We start from the raw sequence: 10,000 nt of genomic DNA, 5'->3' as shown, positions 1-10,000 counted from the left end.
CTCGGCCCGCATGCCTTGCTGCGGCGTCGCCCAACATGCCATGGCACGGCCTCGGCCCGCATGCCGTGGCACGGCCTCGGCCCGCATGACATGCCACGGCCTCGGACCGCATGCCTTGCTACGGCGTCGCCCAACATGCCATGCCACGGCCTCGGCCCGCATGCCATGCCATGGCCTCGGCCCGCGTGCCTTGCTACGACGTTGCCCAACATGCCACGCCACGGCCCCGGCCCGCATTCCTTGCCACCGCGTTGCCCAGCATGCCATGCCACCGCGTTGCCCGGCGTGCCATGCCTTAGCCTTGGCCAACTTGTCGTGCCACGGCCTCGGCCCGCATGCCTTGCTACGGCGTCGCCCAACATGCCATGCCACGGCCTCGGTCCGCATGCCATGCCACGGCCTCGCCCGCATGCCTTGCTACGGCGTCGCCCAACATGCCATGCCACGGCCTCGGCCCGCATGCCACGCCACGGCCTCGGCCCGCATGCCATGCCATGCCCTCGGCCCGCGTGACATGCCACGGCCTCGGCCCGCATGCCTTGCCACGATGTCGCCCAACTTGCCATGCCACGGCCTCGGCCCGCATGCCATGCCACGGCCTCGGCCCGCATGCCTTGCTACGGCGTCGCCCAACATGCCATGCCACGGCCTCGGCCCGCATGCCATGCCACGGCCTCGGCTCGCATGCCTTGCCACGGCCTCGCCCAACTTGCCATGCCACGGCCTCGGCCCGCATGCCATGCCACGGCCTCAGCTCGCATGCCTTGCTACGGCGTCGCCCAACGTCCCACGCCACGGCCTCGGCCTGCATGCCCTTCCACGGCGTTGCCCAACATGCCATGCCACGGCCTCGGCCCGCATGCCTTGCCACCGCGTTGCCCAGCATGCCATGCCACCGCGTTGCCCGGCGTGCCATGCCTTAGCCTTGGCCAACATGTCGTGCCACGGCCTCGGCCCGCATGCCATGCCATGCGACGGCCCGCATGTCTTTCCACGGCGTTGCCAAACATGCCATGCCACGGCCTCGGCCCGCATGACATGCCACGGCCTCGGCCCGCATGCCTTGCCACGACGTCGCCTAACTTGCCATGCCACGGCCACGGCCCGCATGCCATGCCACGGCCTCAGACCACATGCCTTGCTACGGCGTCGCCCAACTTGCCATGCCACGGCCTCGGCCCGCATGCCTTGCTTGGGCGTTGCCCAACATGCCATGCCACGGCCCCGGCCCGCATGCCTTGCCACCGCGTTGCCCAGCGTGCCATGCCTTAGCCTTGGCCAACATGTCGTGCCACGGCCTCGGCCCGCATGCCATGCCATGCCACGACCCGCATGTCTTGCCACGGACTCGGCCTGCATGACATGCCACGGCCTCGGCCCGCATGCCTTGCAACGGAGTCGCCCAACATGCCATGCCACGGCCTCGGCCCGCATGCCATGCCACGGCCTCGGCCCGCATGACATGCCACGGCCTCGGCCCGTATGCCTTGCTACGACGTCGCCCAACTTGCCATGACACGGACTCGGCCCGCGTGCCATGCCACGGCCTCGGCCCGCATGACATGCCACGGCCTCGGACCGCATGCCTTGCTACGGCGTCACCCAACATGCCATGCCACGGCCTCGGCCCGCATGCCATGCCACGGCCTCGGCCCGCATGCCTTGCTACGACGTTGCCCAACAAGCCATGCCACGGCCCCGGCCCGCATGCCTTGCCACCGTGTTGCCCAGCATGCCATGCCACCGCGTTGCCTGGCGTGCCATGCCTTAGCCTTGGCCAACATGTCGTGCCACGGCCTCGGCCCGCGTGCCATGCCATGCCACGCCATGGCCCGCATGTCTTGCCACGGCGTTGCCAAACATGCCATGCCACGGCCTCGGCCCGCACGACAAGCCACGGCCTCGGCCCGCATGCCTTGCTACGGCGTCGCCCAACATGGCATGCCCCGGCCTCGGCCCGCATGCCCTTCTACGGCGTTGCCCAACATGCCATGCAACGGCCTCGGCCCGCATTCCTTGCCACCGCGTTGCCCAGCATGCCATGCCACCGCGATGCCCGGCGTCCCATGCCTTAGCCTTGGCCAACATGTCGTGCCACGGCCTCGGCCCGCATGCCATGCCATGCCACGGCCCGCATGTCTTGCAACGGCGTTGCCAAACATGCCATGCCACGGCCTCGGCCCGCATGCCTTGCTACGGCATCGCCCAACAGGCCATGCGACGACCTCGACCCGCATGCCTTGCTACGGCGTCGCCCAACATGCCATGCCACGGCCTCGACCCGCATGCCATGCCACGGCCTCGGCCCGCACGACAAGCCACGGCCTCGGCCCGCATGCCATGCCACGGCCTCGGCCCGCATGCCCTTCTACGGCGTTGCCCAACATGCCATGCCACAGCCTCGGCCCGCATGCCTTGCCACCGCGTTGCCCAGCATGCCATGCCACCGCGATGCCCGGCGTGCCATGCCTTAACCTTGGCCAACATGTCGTGCCACGGCCTCGGCCCGCATGCCTTGCTACGGCGTCGCCCAACATGCCATGCCACGGCCTCGGCCCGCATGCCTTGCTACGGCGTCGCCCAACATGCCATGCCACGGCCTCGACCCGCATGCCATGCCACGGCCTCGGCCCGGACGACAAACCACGGCCTCGGCCCGCATGCCTTGCTACGGTGTCGCCCAACATGCCATGCCACGGCCTCGGCCCGCATGCCATGCCACGGCCTCGGCCCGCATGCCCTTCTACGGTGTTGCCCAACATGCCATGCCACAGCCTCGGCCCGCAAGCCTTGCCACCACGTTGCCCAGCATGCCATGCCACCGCGATGCCCGGCGTGCCATGCCTTAGCCTTGGCCAACATGTCGTGCCACGGCCTCGGCCCACATGCCATGCCACGGACGGCCTCTGCCCGCATGCCATGCCACGACCTCGGCCCGCATGTCTTGCCACGGCGTTGCCCAACATGCCATGCCACGGCCTCGGCCCCCATGCCTTGCCACCACGCTGCCCAGCATGCCAATGCACCGCGTTGCCCGGCGTGCCGTGCCTCAGCCTTGGCCAACATGCCACGCCACGGCCTCGGCCCGTATGGCTTGCCAGGGCGTTGCCCAACATGGCATGCCACGGCCTCGGCCTCGGCCCGCATGCCATGCCACGGCCTCAGCCCGCATGTCTTGCCACGGCGTTGCCCAACATGCCATGCCATGCCACGCCACGGCCTCGGCCCGCATGCCATGCCACGGCCTCGGCCAGCATGCCATGCCAAGGCCTCGGCCCGCATGCCATGCCACGGCCTCGGCCTGCATGCCATGCCAAGGCCTCGGCCCGCATGCCTTGCCACGGCGTTGCCCAGCATGCCATGCCACCGCGTTGCCCAGCGGGCCGTGCCACGGCCTCGGCCCGCATGCCATGCCATGCCACGGCCTCGGCCCGCATGCCTTGCGACAGCCTTCTCCAGCGTGCCATGCCTTAGCCTTGGCCAACATGCCATGCCACTGCCTTGGCCAGCATGTCGTGCCACCGCCACGGCCAGTATGCCATGCCGGTCCGTTGCCCAGCATGCCACGGCCGTGGAGGCATGGCAAGCCACGGCCTCGGCCAGCATGCCATGCCACGGCCTCGGCCAGCATGCCATGGCACTGTCTTGGTCAGCATGCCATGCCACGGCACCGCCTTGTCCAGCGTTGGCCAGCATGCCTTGGCCGGCATGCCATGCCAATGCCTTGGGCCAACATGGCGTGCCACGGGCTGGGGCGTGCCGGTCCATTGCCCGGCATGCCACGGCCGCGGCAGCATGGCAAGCCACGGCCTCAGCCAGCATGCCATGCCCCGGCCTCGCCCAGCATGCCATGCCATGGCACCGCCTTATGCAGCGTTGGCCAGCATGCCTTGGCCGGCATGCCATGCCAATGGCTTGGGCCAACATGGCGTGCCACGGGCTGGGCGAGCATGGCATGCCACGGGCTGGGCGAGCATGCCACGCCACGGCCTTGGCTAGCAGCAAGGCATGCCACGGCCTCGGCGAGCATGCGATGCCATGCCAAGGCCAAGGCCAAGGCCAAGGCCAAGGCCAAGGCCAAAGCCAAGGCCAAGGCCAAGGCCAAGGCAGTGGGAAAGGCCAAGTCCCTGTGCAAGGCATGGCCAAGGCCAAGGCCAAGGCCAAGGCCGCGGGCAAAGGCCAAGGCCAAGGCCATGGCATGCCACCGCCTCGATCGATCTTTTTGAACATGATTCTTTTATAATCTTACCCAAACCGTGCAACACAATTAAAAATGCACTACAATCAATTTTAAATGTCATTCCCTATTTTTTGGCAATTTTTCTGGAGCTTTTCGAATTTTTAAAGCCCTTATTTGGCATAAAAAAATCAAAATAAAATAACAAAAATGAAAAAAAATAATTTAATAATTTCTATAATTACTAGTGAATCATCCTTTAATTATGGGAATTTTTCCATAATTTTTTGACCATTTTTATTAATTTTTATTAATTTTTAAGTATTAATATCGAAATAAATTAAAATAAAATATTTTCGGTAAAAAAATATTTTTTTTAATTTTTTTTCTGGTGTATTAAATTATTTGCTACAACTTTCATGTTGAAAGTTTTGGCAAAAAACCATTACTTTAAAAAAAAACCCCATTATGACTCCTCGAACATGGTTGATGTTTCCTCCTGCCAGATTCAAAAGGGCTTAACAGGCTATTATACGGGGGGGGGGGCACCTCCCTTGCCCAGGGCAAGGCAGTGGCAGGTACGCCCCATGTTGGGCGCGGCCTGGGCTGCGGCCTTGGGTTACATGCACTGCGGCTCGACCGCGGCCTGGCCTGCGGCCTTGGGCGGCTCGGCCGCGGCCTTGGGCGGCCTGGACCGCGGCCTTGGGCGGCCTTGCGCGGCCTGGGCGCGGCCTTGGGCGGCCTGGGCGCGGCCTGGGGCGGCTCGGGCGCGGCCTTTCGCGGCCTGGGCGCGGCCTTGGGGGCGGCCTTGGGCAGCATGGCGTGGCATGCGCGCCGGCGTGGGCGGCCTGGCATGCCCGCAGCGTGGGCAGCACGGCATGGCATGCGCACGGCCTGGGCGGCCTGGCATGCAGCCGGCCTGGGCAGCACGGCATGGCATGCGGACGGCCTGGGCGGCCTTGCATGCAGTCGCCCAGCGCAGCCTGGCCTGGCATGCCCACGGCGTGGGCAGCGTGGCCTGTGCGAATACCGCGCGCGTGGTCTTTTGACCACGGTGCGCGTGTTGCGCGCAGGGTAGCGCACGCCTTTGCACGCCTTCGCACGCAACGCACGTCTAGTGATAAGAACCGCAGCCAAGGCAGCCCAGCCCCAAGGCCAAGGCCAGCAGCATGGCATGCCACGGCGAAGGCAGCCCAGCCAAAGCCAGCAGCATGCCATGCCAAGGCCAAGGTCAGCAGCATGCCATGCCACGGCAAAGGCAGCCCAGCCAAAGCCAGCAGCATGCCATGCCAAGGCCAAGGCCAGCAGCATGCCATGCCACGGCCAAGGCAGGCCAGCCAAAGCCAGCAGCATGCCATGCCATGGCCAAGGCAAGCGGCATGCCATGCCACGGCCAAGGCAGCCCAGCCAAAGCCAGCAGCATGCCATGCCAAGGCCAAGGCCAGCCGCATGCCATGCCACGGCCAAGGCAGCCCAGCCCAAGCCAGCAGCATGCCATGCCATGGCCAAGGCCGGCAGCATGCCTTGCCACGGCCAAGGCAGCCCAGCCCAAGCCAGCAGCATGCCATGCCATGGCCAAGGCCGGCAGCATGCCTTGCCACGGCCAAGGCAGCCCAGCCAAAGCCAGCAGCATGCCATGCCAAGGCCAAGGCCAGCAGCATGCCATGCCACGGCCAAGGCAGCCCAGCAAAAGCCAGCAGCATGCCATGCCAAGGCCTAGGCCAGCAGCATGCCATGCCAAGGCCTAGGCCAGCAGCATGCCATGCCACGGCCAAGGCAGCCCAGCCCAAGCCAGCAGCATGCCATGCCATGGCCATGGCCAGCAGCATGCCATGCCACGGCCAAGGCAGCCCAGCCAAAGCCAGCAGCATGCCATGCCAAGGCCAAGGCCAGCAGCATGCCATGCCACGGCCAAGGCAGGCCAGCCAAAGCCAGCAGCATGCCATGCCAAGGCCAAGGCCAGCCGCATGCGATGCCACGGCCAAGGCAGCCCAGCCAAAGCCAGCAGCATGCCAAGCCAAGGCCAAGGCCAGCAGCATGCCATGCCACGGCCAAGGAAGCCCAGCCAAAGCCAGCAGCATGCCATGCCAAGGCCAAGGCCAGCAGCATGCCATGCCACGGCCAAGGCAGGCCAGCCAAAGCCAGCAGCATGCCATGCCATGGGCAAGGCCAGCAGCATGCCATGCCACGGCCAAGGCAGCCCAGCCAAAGCCAGCAGCATGCCATGCCACGGCCAAGGCAGCCCAGCCAAAGCCAGCAGCATGCCATGCCACGGCCAAGGCAGCCCAACCAAAGCCAGCAGCATGCCATGCCAAGGCCTAGGCCAGCAGCAGGCCATGCCACAGCCAAGGCAGCCCAGCCCAAGCCAGCAGCATGTCATGCCATGGCCAAGGCCAGCAGCATGCCATGCCTCGGCCAAGGCAGCCCAGCCAAAGCCAGCAGCATGCCATGCCAAGGCCAAGGCCAGCGGCGTGCCATGCCACGGCCAAGGCAGCCCAGCCAAAGCCACCAGCATGCCATGCCAAGGCCAAGGCCAGCCGTATGCCATGCCACGGCCAAGGCAGCCCAGCCCAAGCCAGCAGCATGCCATGCGACGGCCAAGGCCAGCAGCATGCCATGCCACGGCCAAGGCAGTCCAGCCAAAGCCAGCAGCATGCCATGCCAAGGACAAGGCCAGCAGCATGCCATGCCACGGCCAAGGCAGGCCAGCCAAAGCCAGCAGCATGCGATGCCAAGGCCAAGGCCAGCCGCATGCGATGCCACGGCCAAGGCAGCCCACCCAAAGCCAGCAGCATGCCATGCCAAGGCCAAAGCCAGCAGCATGCCATGCCACGGCCAAGGCAGCCCAGCCAAACCAGCAGCATGCCATGCCAAGGCCAAGGCCAGCAGCATGCCATGCCACGGCCAAGGCAGGCCAGCCAAACCCAGCAGCATGCCATGCCATGGCCAAGGCCAGCAGCATGGCATGCCACGGCCAACGCAGCCCAGCCAAAGCCAGCAGCATGCCATGCCAAGGCCTAGGCCAGCAGCATGCCATGCCACGGCCAAGGCGGCCCAGCCCAAGCCAGCAGCATGCCATGCCATGGCCAAGGCCAGCAGCATGCCATGCCACGGCCAAGGCAGCCCAGCCAAAGCCAGCAGCATGCCATGCCAAGGCCAAGGCCAGCGGCATGCCATGCCACGGCCAAGGCAGCCCAGCCAAAGCCAGCAGCATGTCATGCCAAGGCAGGCCAGCCAAAGCCAGCAGCATGCCATGCCATGACTAAGGCCAGCAGCATGCCATGCCAAGGCCAAGGCCAGCAGCATGCCATGCCACGGCCAAGGCAGCCCAGCCAAAGCCAGCAGCATGCCATGCTAAGGCCAAAGCCAGCAGCATGCCATGCCAAGGCCAAGGCCAACAGCATGCCATGCCACGGCCAAGGCAGGCCAGCCAAAGCCAGCAGCTTGCCATGCCAAGGCCAAGGCCAGCAGCATGCCATGCCACGGCCAAGGCCAGCAGCATGCCATTCCAAGGCCAAGGCCAAGGCCAAGGCAGCCCATCCGAAGCCAGCAACATTCCATGCCAAGGCCAACGCAGCCCAGCCAAAGCCAGCAGCATGCCATGCCAAGGCCAAGGCCAGCCGCATGTCTTGCCACGGCCTTGTCCCGCAGCGTGGTGTGCCTTGGCCTTGGGCTAGAACATCGCATGCCACGCCCTTGGCAAGCAATCCTGTCCCTCGTGTAATTGCCATTTGGTTTGGCTTTGACTTACGTATATGTTGCCTTGCGAAATGCATGTCCCTCGGGTAATAGCCGTTTGGTTGCCTTTGACTTGCGAACACGTTGCTAGTGCTTTCCCCAGTGGAAGCTTGTTGGGAAAAGTATGTCCCTCGGAAGTTGCCTGTTGCGTTTGTTATTTGCATTCGAGCTATCCGATGCTTGCTCGGTTTCTCTAAGAGTTTTTGCACGTTCGTCGGGCTTTCTAATTATTTATTTACTCATAAAAATTATAATAAAATAAATAAAAAATAAAAAAATAATTAAAAAAATTACTATAATTACTAGTGCCTCATCTTATAATTGTTGGAATTTTTCTAGAATTTTTTGAGTATTTTTAGTAATTTTTATTATTTTTTCAGTATTAAAATCGAAATAAATTAAAATAAAATTTTTCCGGTGGCCAAATATTTTTTTATAATTTTTTTTATGGTGTATTAAATTATTTCCTACAACTTTCATGTTGAAAGTTTTGGCAAAAAACCATTACTTTTTAAAAAAACCCCATTATGACTCCTCGAACATGGTTGATGTTTCCTCCTGCCAGATTGAAAAGGGCTTAACAGGCTATTATAAGGGGGGGGCACCTCCCTTAAGGCTGGCCAGCATGGCCAGGCCACAGGCCACGCCTATGCCTAGGCGGGCGCTTGGCACATGCCATCGCTTGGCTTGTGGCATCGAAACTACATAGCCAAGCACGGGATGCGTCGAGTGGCGGCCCGCGGTGGTGGCGGTGGCACGTTGGCCTAGGCCAGCAGCATGCCATGCCCTGGCCTTGGCAAGCATGTCATGCCACGGCCTTGGCCAGCAGCATGCCATGCCCTGGCCTTGGCCAGCAGCATGCCATGCCCCGGCCTTGGCCAGCATGTCATGCCACGGCCTTGGCCAGCAGCATGGCATGCCAACGCCTTGGCCAGCAGCATGCCATGCCCCGGCCTTGCCAAGCTTGTCATGCCACGGCCATGGCCAGCAGCGTGCCATGCCCCGGCCTTGGCCAGCAGCGTGCCATGCCACGACCTTGGCCAGCAGCTTGCCATGCCTCGGCCTTGGCCAGCATGTCATGCCACGGCCTTGGCCAGCAGCATGCCATGCCAAAGCCTTGCCCAGCAACATGGCATGCCAAAGCCTTGGCCAGCAGCATGCCATGCCGCGGCCTTGGCCGGCAACATGCCATGCCGCGGCCTTAGCCGGCAGCATGGCATGCCATGCCACGGCCTCGGCCATCAGCATGCCTTGCCACGTCCTCGGGCATCAGCATGCCTTGCCACGGCCTCGGCCATCAGCATGCCTTGCCACGGCCTCGGCCAGCAGCATGTCATGCCACGGCCATGGCAAGCATGCCAAGCCACGGCCTTGGCAAGCATGCCATGTCCCTCGGGTAATTGCACAAGTTGCCTTGCGAAATGCATATCCCTCGGTTAAATTTCCATTTGGTTGGCTTTGGCGTGCGAACGAGTTGCCTGTGCTTGTGGAAGCTTGTTGCGAGAAGTATGTCCCTCGAAAGTTGCCTGTTGCGTTTGTTATTTGCATTCGCACTAACCGGTGCTTGCTCGGCTTCTCTAAATGTTTTCGTGCGTTCGTCGGGCTTCTTAGTCCTTCGGGGGGTGATTCGTTTTGGGGGGCTGGTGCATAGTGTACGTCGTGGCGCGTGAGTTGTGCTTGGTTTGTGCGAGTTGGACGGATCCCTGCCTGTGCAGCGAACTCCACTGGTGCATTCCTCCATGTCCCTCGGGTGATGCCTTTAGGTTGTCTTCGACTTGCCTTCGGGTTGCCTGCGCTTCCCTAGTGGAAGGTGCGTTGCGAAAAGCGTGTCCCTCGGGCAATTGCCATTTGGTTGGCTTTGACGTTCGAACGAGTTGCCTATGCTTTCCTAGTGGAAGCTTGTTGCGAAAAGTATGTCCCTCGAAAGTTGCCTGTTGCGCTTGTTATTTGCATCCGCGCTAACCGGTGCGTGCTCGGCCTCTCTAAATGTTTTCGCTCGTTCGTCGGGCTTCTTAGTCCTTCGGGGGGTGATTCGTTTTGGGGGGCTGGTGCACAGTGTACGTCGTGGCGCGTGAGTTGTGTTCG

The sequence above is a fragment of the Camellia sinensis genome, chromosome 13, assembly GCF_055761805.1.
Source record: "Camellia sinensis isolate YWXY chromosome 13, ASM5576180v1, whole genome shotgun sequence".
Lineage (NCBI taxonomy): Eukaryota > Viridiplantae > Streptophyta > Magnoliopsida > Ericales > Theaceae > Camellia > Camellia sinensis.
The sequence above is the reverse complement of the archived record's forward strand: the minus strand, read 5'-3'. Positions refer to the sequence as shown.